The following is an 11,389-nucleotide window of genomic DNA, read 5'->3' as shown; positions in this document are numbered from 1 at the left end:
TTTTTTCCCCAGGTGGGAAGTAGATAGAGCAATAACAGCAAAGCTCTCACTTTTGTGATGCTTGGCAGCAAGTTAAAATACATGGGTGGCAAGATTTAAACCGAGTCCTGGAGAACCTGGATATCTCAGTGGAAGCCAGCAGGTAGGAGGAAAGTTCAAATCATGCCACTAATTGAGGCTGGCTAAGTAACCTGTAATGGGAATGAAGGGCTTGGGGCCATTGACAAGGAGGAGTGCTGAGGAGAGGCACAGTGACAAATGTAGTTCTGATGTTCCCTCACATTTGAGTATTTGAAGTCTTGTTGTTATAGGTATACTATTTTATTCAGAAATATGTAAATTAGTCTGCTTGATTTTGTCTCAGAAGGTCTCCTGTCTGTGTGTAAAGAACATAGATTTTTTCATTTGCAATGCATTTTTCTATTTCTGTTATCTATATTCCATTACTCAAACTGCAGAAAGTGTGGAGTAGAGTGAATGCTGGAGAATGTTCTCTTTAAATAAAGCAGAAAAATGAAGCATGAGTGGGATGCTTATTATTGATCTCACAGATGTTTCTGCAATCTGCAGTATGAACATGTATGGATTACTGGTAAAACTGGAAAGCAAATTACTTTTTCTTTTATCACTTTTAAAAATGAAGTTAGGGCTTATGAAAGGAACTGAATTCAGACTCTGGGGACTTAACTTCTCTGTTTATCCAGGAAATAAATATTGTACATCACAAGCAGAGGCAGTGCAAATATTAAAGATCTCAAAGTTGTCATGCTGCCTATTTGAACTTCTCATTCTTCACTAACTCAAGAGGAAGTTTACTCTGTGCACAAACTTAATCCTTTGTCTTTCATCTGGAATGCATTAGTGAAGATGCACAAGCAATAATGCTGATGTTTGTAGTTCTATTGGCAAAAAGTTGTGTTCACTACAATCCAACTTAGAAACGCCAACTTTATGGCATTGTCTTTGTGGCCTGGATTATTTTATGGATCCTTGAATATGAGTATTCCTAATTTCTCGGCTGTAACATAGTACCCATGTGCCCATCCTCTCAGAACTGTGTATTTTCTGCTTTGTGTAAGTATTTTTAGAACCTATTGTGTTGACTGAAACATGACATATGCAAATGAGGATGCAGTATGTGATGAGTTAGGCAGCTAAAACCAGTATAATTTACCGTCTTTACCAAAAATTACTTGCAAGGCAAACTATTTTTAGTATGGATTGTGCTTTAGGGCTGCACGTAAGGCAACTAAGTATTATGCAGAAGCAAGTATTGATTAGATAGAAGGGCATTTTGCCCATCATAACATGTCATCCACTGAATCTAAGGGAGTTAGTTTAGCCTAGAAACTCAAGTCATGAACAGAAGTGAGAAGGTTTCTCTTTGTAGCACTAGGAAGAGGGGAAGAGCAGTACCTTTCTTCTCCTGTTGATGACTGTAATGCTTTCACTGATAATTACTGTATGTTTCACTGTAGGATTTTCCTGCCAGTTTTGCACTGCTTTTTACTGCTGCTATTCTTGGAGCAAGCTGCTGTGGAACAAGAACAAAGTAAATAAAGGTACATGCAGAAGAAAGACTTGATAGGATTATTTGTTAGGAATATTTTTAAAATTGGGAATAAGTGCCTATTGAAGCTGGAAACAGTGAGTTAGATGTCACAATATTAATTTGATTAAGCAAGGACATTTTCTTTTATGTAATATCTGTTATTTACAGAATCACAGAATGGCCAGGGTTGGAAGGGACCTCAAGAATCATGAATCTCCAACCCCCCTGCCACATGCAGGGCTACCAACCTCCACATTTAATACTAGACCAGGCTGCCCAGGCCCCCATCCCAACCTGGCCTTGTACACCTCCAGGGATGGGGAGGATCATCCACAACCTCCCTGGGCAGCCTGTTCCAGCACCTCACCACTCTCATAGTAAAGAACTTCCCTCTAAAATCCAACCTAAATCTTCCCTCCCTCAACTTCAAACCATTTCCCCTTGTCCTGCAGTTATCTACCCTTATATGTGTTTTCTGAATCCTCTCCTATCACTTGCTGTACTTTAATGCCAGCTGAAATGATTTTTTCTAGCCTGATTTTTAAAAGCTTTTCTAATGTATGTCATGTAGTACTGCATTTTACTGCCTCAGAAAACTGAGCTGCAGTTTTAACAGTAACCAAAAGCTTTATGATTATAGAATACCCTGTTTGAAGTGCGTGATACATCACTTCATATTTAAGGGAAAGGTATTTTGAATTATAAAGTTAAGGTTTTTCCTCTGACATAACAAAGGACTGTAATACTGATTTTTAAATTTTTAAATTGCACTTAAAACTTGTAACATATGAGCAGACAGATCATCTGTCAAGTGTTGCTAACTCTCCAGATACAACCTAATGTTCCTATCTTATCTCTGGTGCTTGGAAATGCAAGCAGAGAGTCTTGTTTTTTAGAGAAAGTGGGTGTGCACACATGCATTCTCTCCCTTGTTGGGAATGAAGTTCATGAGGAATTTTATACTTGTAACTGGCGGGTGTTAGAAAAATTGTGTTTAAACCAGAATATCTTCAAACTGTGTTGTGCTTTATGACCTGAGGACGTCATAAAGCTGTTACACTAGTGACACTCCACAGCATGCGAGTACCAGCGCATGCTGCTGCTCCCTGGAGGTGTTTGAAGGACGTGTCAGTGTGATGCTCAGGGACATGGCTTCGTGAGGGGCTGTTCAACCTTTGGGCTTGCCTGGGCTGCACTGAGTGAAGAGCAGTTGTCATGGGCTGTGTTTCTGTAGGTTGCTCCAAAAGCAAGGCCTCCTACGTATTTCAGTGGAAACTGCAGCAGTTACAAAGAGCACAGTGACACTATTTCATAGAGCAAATCTTCAGCTACGCTATTTTTCAACATAATCCACTGTTAGGTAGGCATTTTTGCCAACGATGAACAAGAGCTTGTATGCCATGCTTGTGAAGGCCTGCACCATCAGAGGTGACCACTGTTGCTGTCTCCACTGCTGAAATGCATCACCTATCCTGACTGTGCTGGCATCCACGGTGGGTTTCCATCAGTGTTCAGCAAGCATCAAGATATGTCACCGGGTGCCATTTTTTCCACATGGGTAATTCAATGACACACCTTTGCTTGATACACATTTTCATGTCAGATGCCATTTTGTCAGACTGGCCCTCTGCTGCCATCTGCCCCGCAGCAAGAAAATGTAACAGAATATTGGTGGGAAGATTCAATCTCTACTGCCTTACCAGCAACATCTGCCTCTGATCATATGGGCCAACATAATAAAATAGAAGGCATTACTTTTGGAGCAGGCTCGTGGATTATGTAATATAATTAATGATTATAAGCAACAAAACATTTTTTTCATATTTTTAGTTAAAAAAGGAGAGCAACAAAACAATAAAAATAGTGGGATGTTTTACCTTGTTTTTGTGAAACAAATGCATCAGACTGGTTCATTGTCAGTGGTTGCAGTTCTTAGTGAGCTCTCAAGGTATTTGTCGGAGATTTTTGATGAAATTTTACTATTCTTGTACTTCATCCTTGAAAACAGTTGTTCACACGTGTATGTGCTGCCAAAAATCGATGACAAAAGCAGAACTACCACCATAATGGCACGGGGTAGGGGGCAGCTGCAGGACAGGCTTGGCCAGGCCTCACGCAGAGTGTGAATAACACGCCTGCTGTAAATGGCAGGATGTGTCATGACCGTGCAAAGCTTGACATCAGGTCCTGCTTCTGATGAATATTTTTCTGGAAATGTAATGTTCTGGAAATTTGCTATGTAAAGATATGGCTTTTTATGCATTCTTAAGATTTGTGATATGTGCCATGATGAAAAATTGAGAGATGTCTATTGAGAAGCAACCTAACAAAAAAATACTCCATGGTTCCAAGATCCATTCAGTCACTCAATCTGATGGAGCCTAGGGAGGAGCATGGAAACTGGGGATCCATTAGGAAGTCTTCGTCCTTATGTTGCTCCTTAGCTTGTTCTAGTAGCTTACCTGGAGTTGTGGCTGGGTTGTTTGATGGCCACTAGTAGATACTGCCTCTCTCATTTTTTTGTCTGTCTAGCTTTGAAGTCATTTATATTTAGAGGACTCTAATGTCCAGGTAAGAAGCTGCTGTAGGGATTTTAAACAGGTTTTTAACTTGCATATCTGGGATGGAATGTCATGAAATGAATAAGTGAAAGCATAATACAGTGTTGTGACATACATGAACTTGGAAGTTAAATTTTTAGCAAGTAAGGTGTGTTCATAAAAGGCAAAATAAACAGTGTTGTGTTGGTGTTTGGTGGTACTGGAAAGGAAAGATTGGCGTCTCAGAAAGGAGAACGGGAGGTATGCTTTATGTTTTGGCTGCTGGTTTTTGGGAGAGAATAGGTTTAGACAGGCTTGGCTGGAGAATGATACTTCTAAGTGAGTGTCAAAGTATTTTATGTCAAAATAAACAAGTAAAACTCTTCTGGAGTTTGTTCATTACTACATTTTAATTTGTCTTAAAAGAGGATTTAATTTTTACATTTCAGTGATTTCTCCTAGATTAGTTAATAATATTTGTTAATAACTTGGGTCAAAGAACTCTTGCTGATATAACAAATAGACTGTATTTATTACTGAAGACTTGCTGTGATAAATAATCAGGGTTTTTTTAGCAGGGGTGTTGCTTTGATAAGTTGTTGTCCTTGAGACATCAGAATTCAAGGACTTATCTATTATATTAAAATGACTTGAAGACAATGCAAATGTTGAAAGCACTTTTAGAAATATGAGTTAAGTTTCAGAGCTGTACAAAAGAGGGATGGAGGAAGAGGGGCAGCAGCTCAGCAATTTTTAAAACTAATTTTTTACTTTTTATTTTTATTTTTTAAGGAAAGTATGTTAATTTCCTTTGGCAATGTTACACTTAATCTCCAAATGCTGCATCAGCACTATTATTTGTTTGTTTGTTTATTTAGTAATGTCAGTGTTATTATGTAGAGAGACAGCAGGCAGAGTGAGTTGATGAATTTCAGTATTGTATTGTCAGTGCACATTTATTGCCATGGCCAACTTTCCATTATAGTAAGCAGAACCTCTGATTTCTAGGCCTAATGGTCTGGTCAAGGCAGTTGGTGATACTCTTGTAAGGCAACAGAGTGCTGCATGCATGTGAATACTGTGCAGCTACTGATTACTTTGAACTCCTGAAGAGCCATCTCTTTCCCTTTAGCTGCCTTTGTTTTCTGTGTAGGTAAAGCCACATGCATTGCAAAAAATCAGAAGTAGTATTTCTTGTAATTGCTGCCTTAAGAAATCTGTAAATGGCTGGAAAGAGAAGTTTTGATATTTAAACAATCATCAGAGAAGCAAAATCAAAGCACACATTTCACAAACTTAAACGTAACACTAATAGAAAGAGAAAATGTTTATTAGGTAGATATTTCAAAATATGAAGAGTGATACATTTCAGAAAGGCCTCTAAGCATCTTATTTCCATAATGTTGTCCTTTTGTAGCAAAACATTTGACTTCTTTCTGCATTTCTGACAATACGTCCTGATATTTCTGAATCATAGAATCAAAGAATTGCTTAGGTTGAAAAAGACCTTAAAGATCAAGTCCAACCACAACCTAACCATACCACCCTAACTCTAACAACCCTCTGCTAAATCCTGTCCCTGAGCACCACATCCAAACGGTTTTTAAACACATCCAGGGATGGTGACTCAAACACCTCCCAGGGGAGCCTGTTCAGTACTTAACAACCCGAATGTACCAAGAAGAAGCAGATTTTTAGTGCGCCAGAGAAACAAGTGTGGAAATTGTGTATAGTTGCATGTCTCTTTGTTTTCCCATCAGTAAGGAAGTCTCCTAGTCGTGTATAAACTTCCTAATTACTGAAGCATCTAGGTTGTTCAAGCAGACAGAGCTTGAGTGCTCTGAGGTGAAGCACTAATCTGACAACTTCTGTATGCATCTGATGAGACTTTCCAGAAGATGTGGAAGTGTTGGCCTTCATTGTTCTCCCAAAAACAGAATAATTCTTTATCTTTTGAGTGTCTTATCTGATTCTTCATTTTTTTGTTCTTGTTTTGTTTTGTTTCGTTTGTGATTTTTTTTTTGGTCAGGATTTTATATATTTTTGTGTGGATATTTCTCACTTAAGCTCTTGAATTAGTATCGCCATTTCAGCAGTTTCACTTTAGTTTGTATTTTCTCACTTCAACTCAGTAAACCTGAACTTAGATCCCATGGAGTGCTGCTCAAAATCTAGTTTTGACTTGCATATATCTGAGCCCCCGGGCGGTGGATTATGCTGGGACTTTTATTGCTTTAAGAATTATCCAGATAACGAGCGTGGCTAGATTCTTCGATGTGTCAACAGACATTATAACACTTAATTTGGGTATATGTGATTTAAAAACAAATCAAACAGAAATCAGCCTTCCCATATGTTTTGTTAAATAACTGGAAGGATAAAATGTGTTCATATACCCTGCGGAAAAGAGCATTGTTGTCTCTCTGAAGGTTGATCTTCACCAACGTTAATGGCGTTATGTTGATTTTGTTTTATTAGGAGTAATTATATGGGTAAGCTTTCTCTTCTTCTTAAGCATAGTGTGTTGACTGAAGTAGGGTAAGCTATGATGTGTCGTGAATCTGTCTAAAATGCTTGAACAGAAAAATGTTTTTTGCAGCATAATTAATGCAGCTGACAAAGATAAATTGATATCTAGAAAGTTAACCTTCAGTGTCCCAAGAGTTGTCTTATGTAGCTTTACTGTCTTTATTGAAAATCATATGGATGCATTCAACATCAAAGTACACAGAGATGGTGCCCAACATTGTGCTCAACTCAATGTGAGTGAATTGCAAGTGAGTGCTTATGCATTCACTTTTTTTTTTTTTTGGATGATAACAGTACAGAACATTATGAAAACTCAAGTTCTAGAAGGCAACAACAAGTTGGAAAATCACAGTTAAATCATAGAATTTGAATATTATTTAAGGACTGAATTTTTTTTTTAACGATTGCATTTGAGTCTTTTTTTTAAGCACTTGATAGACAACTCCTGTAGGCATTAAGCAGTTAAAAAATAAGTATTACTACATTCTTTTGAGCTTATTGAGACACCATAGTTTGTTCATTTTTTATTTCATTTTTATTAGCAACTCATGCACTAAATAGAAAGATAAAGTTTACTGATTTTGGATCAAATTGCTAATTCCACAGTCTGTGAGTACCCATTACACCATGAAGCAAAGAATACAATTCTTTTCAACCTTCAACAAAAAGAAATACTTTTTTTTTTTTGAAAAATCACCACCAATTTTGCCTCCTAATTTTCAATAAAGTAGCATACTGTTTCCAAACGTGCTGAAATGTCAGGCTATTCACTACCATAGTAAAGATGCAAAAAAATACACTGATTTGGCTTTACCGGGTAAACAATCAAGAACATTTTGATTATGAATATGTAAGCATCATTTATATTTGAGATCTGACTTTTTCCTATACGTCAAATCTATACAGCTTAAGAGTCTGATGTAAATGTCAATACGAATCCAGGTATGACAGCTCTATTTGTCACTAAACATGATGTACAGTGTAGTGCCTGTTTCTCTAACAGAGTGTGCCTGAAAATTAAGTGCGTCATGCATTCATTTAAAGAAACAGCCTACAGTCTGCTAAAGACATCATCTAAAGAAAAATACCCTTTTCAAGGAGCGAATTTGTCACTCGGCTATTTTAATGTGAATTGTTTCTTCTTTGCAGCATGTCTACTACGTCTTTGGTAGCCAACCTGATTACCCCATATCATAAAAATTTAGTACCTTTCTACTGCAGTAGTTACTGGGTTATTGTTCATTTTGAAGGTATAATCAAGTCCATAAATTGCTAACTCTGCTGCTGAACTTAGGCCAATAATCTGAAGTCTTTCCCCATCCCCCACCATGGTCCATCTTGCAAGGTTTTTTTCCTTTGCTAAGCAGTTTAAACTAATATTTACAAATAAGTAATATTATTACATGCTCATTATTCTTAGTTGTATTACAGTTGTATTCCAATGGCTTGATTATACTGAAAGGGTTTTCTTTTGCTTTTTTTTTTTTTTTACTTCTTTTTATGAACCTGTGTAGCATTATTACTTTGGGTAATTTAACCAATTCTGGTAAGGCATTCAGCATGTTCTTTATAGACCCAAATCACATCTCGACATGGCTAGGTTGGGCTCCATTAATTATATTGTGTAGTGATTCCTGGAGCACTGGCAATATTAATGGTATATGAGAAATGTGAGAATTACTTCCGGCACAAAAGCTGGTGGCAGAAAATCCTTTCCCAAGAAAGAACCAGCAGGATTCACTGTAAAGTAATAAAGGTAGCACTGAACAATTTTAGTTTAGTTAGAAACTAGCAGCCTGTAGTTCCCATGTACCTATTGTGTTTGATTGTGAAGATAATCTTTTATTTATCTATCCATCTATCTATTTATTTATTTTTAGTTTTTTATTTTTTATTTACTATGGGAGAGAAACAGGAGAGAAAATTACAGTAAAGAGAAAAAAAAAATAGATTCTTTAAGATGAAGAACTGTTCTTTCTGTGGTGTTGCCTGTGGCAAAACTCTTGGCTGGTAAGACTGGTATTACCCTGTTTTGCAAGTTTTTGAGCCTCTGTATCAGGAACTCTGGTAGTTCATTCACCAGAACAGTTTTTTCAGGCCTCATTAACCAGTATCAATGCTTTTAACTGATATATCTGGTGATCTATTTGTGACTGTTCCAAAACCAACTAACTAATATTTCATTTCAGATTGAAGCAAATGTCTTCTTAGTATTTTTCCATAGGTTTCTTCAGTCTCTTGCTGATCAGTGCTTTACATGCTGGTGTGCTCAATGTAGATGTTTAAATTCCGTTACTGCAAAACCGAAGTGAGTAGAATTAAATTGATGGAGCGTGGTGGTAGGCATGACCTTAGTAAGCAATGAATAGCAATGTTTTATGACTCCAGCTACCCACTTACAACGTTTTCCACTCTTAAAGAATGAAAACTCTTCTATTTGCTTGTTTCCTTGAAAGCATCTGCATAGAAATGTTGTCTCTTAGTCCAGCCATTTACCTACTGTACTTCAAACTACAGTGTTTAGTAATTTCTGATAATGGTGTGAACTCTTTGCAGGTAATCTTCAACAGCATGCTGGCTTTATTCTAACTCCTGTTTGTAGGTGAGAAAACTGAAAATGTGATCAAAATGTTTATAACACAGTGGGCAGCAGTACCTGTACTGTTAGAGCTCATTAATTCCTTTCACAGCCAATGACTGTTGTCCCAGAATGTTTCAGATTTGTGAGGAGTTTGACATGAAGTTGTGTTACTTAAAAAGTAGGCCAAATTCTTTCTTTTTTTGTTTTTTTTTGGTTGAAGACAGACATTTTGTCTTTCTTTCCTCAAAAATTTGCAGTATCTGTACATTTATCAATTTCTACTTATTTATATATTTACGCTTCTGCTTTGTGAAAATCTTTTAGTAGTCTTTAGGTTAATGGAAATGTTTAAATAACTTGGTTTTAGTTGGATGAAATTCAAGAGTTAAACAGTATTAGGAAAGCTGCTAAAGTCATGAATGTGAATAACAAAAATATGGGGAGGTAAATAATTTTTCCTGGTAATAGATTATGGATTGAAGCGCCTGTTTTGTAAATAGAAGATAAAACCTTTGGATTCAGTAATATGTTTTATGGGAAAAGAAATGCAACAAAGTTACTAAACAAGCTTTTCATATAGATACCAATTTTTGCAATGTTGAGGAGCAAAGTGCCTGTTTTTCACCAAACCAAAAAGAGTCTGAAAAACTGATATTTGGACTTAACTCTTTTTGTGGCCATGTGCTCAAATGTCATTAGACTCAGCAAATACTTCCCGAATTTAATATTCTTTGGCAAAACTATTTTTCATTTCAAGCAATTGGATTATCACTGTGAGGTTAGTAAGATGACGAGATCTTTTCACCTGATGCTGACCTGGAATGCTGAAAGCAGGACAAATGATTTCTCTATCCCTGCTGCACACAGTGCTTGGCAATCTGTGCCTGGAATTCTGCAAGATTGAATTTTGGTGTACTTCACCCTTGCTTGGCACTCACTGATGCTCTTCAGACATGCAGAAGGACTTTTCTTTCAATTGTTTTGTTGCAAATACTTTTTTTTCTCTCTAAGGTGAAAGTGCTTTTTACAAGTACAGAGTGCTGTGTGGTTGGATTTTGTGTTTTCTTGGGCAGTTTATTTGTTCTTGAGGCTTGGGAAATGACTGAACTAACTGTATATTTGAATGTCATCTCTAGTATTGCTTTTTTAGTTGGTTTGGATGTTTGGCTGGTTGAACAAAAAAACCAAGAAGATTAAATTGCATTTTTCCATGCCCTGAAAAGATAATCCTAGTGGTATCTTTTGTCTGTTTTCTGGTAGTAACTGAAAGTTATAAACTGAAGATATAATGCAGAGTGTCTCAAGGTATTTTGCTTTACTGTTATCATGAATGTTTAGGAGTGTGCAGACAATCCTGAAGGAACAGCAAAGGGTTACTCAGCAGTTATATTGCAATGTAATCTCTTAGAATATGCACATCCAATGGCTTCCAAACTCATCCAGCTGCTTGTGTGGTTGGTCTGCTGAACAAAGTGTGATAAGAATAGATTCACATCCTCTTCATGTAATTGTTTAATTTTAAATCCATCCCACTTTTCTTAGTAAGTCCCCCTGCACAAGTATAAACATGCTGTTTCACAAAAGCATGTCTAAGAAGTGTTATTGACAGAAATGTCAGTTGTGCTTTTTTCTTAGTGTCACTTCTTTGGAAAAAAGGCTGCGCTACGAGATCTGCAATAGTATGTACCTTAGGCTCTGAAAAATAAGATCTAAGAGTAGTTCTTAGTAAACCTTCCTTGTTAAATGAAAACCGTTCTGCTTCTGAGAGTCAGAAGTACTAGAAGCTGAACTGGGGAGGTTTGTAAGCAAAGAACAAATGCTGTGCCCATGACGGTGGCTAAACGTGGCTGTTAAGAAGGATGATTGTACCAGAAGTCCTGTGCTCTTCTTCTGAGAGAAATGGCTGGCTAGGAAGCATGGTCTTTTTTCAAAGAAAAATCTGTTGGCAACAATATGGGGACCTTGTGTGGTTGCATTTCTCATTCTAGCAATAAAAATCATTTCTCTGATTTTTATTGCTAGATGGACTAAAATACGATGACATAGGTGGTAATTAAATTCTCCTCCCTGAAGTAAGAATATTTGGACAGTTATAGTACATTTTTAAATCTTTATTGAACTTATTTATAATTCTGGTTATCTCTGGTCATCAGCATAATATATAAAATGAAAGCCTTCTTTAACGGA

The sequence above is a fragment of the Meleagris gallopavo genome, chromosome 3, assembly GCF_000146605.3.
Source record: "Meleagris gallopavo isolate NT-WF06-2002-E0010 breed Aviagen turkey brand Nicholas breeding stock chromosome 3, Turkey_5.1, whole genome shotgun sequence".
Classification (NCBI taxonomy): domain Eukaryota; kingdom Metazoa; phylum Chordata; class Aves; order Galliformes; family Phasianidae; genus Meleagris; species Meleagris gallopavo.
This window is presented reverse-complemented; position numbering follows the sequence as displayed.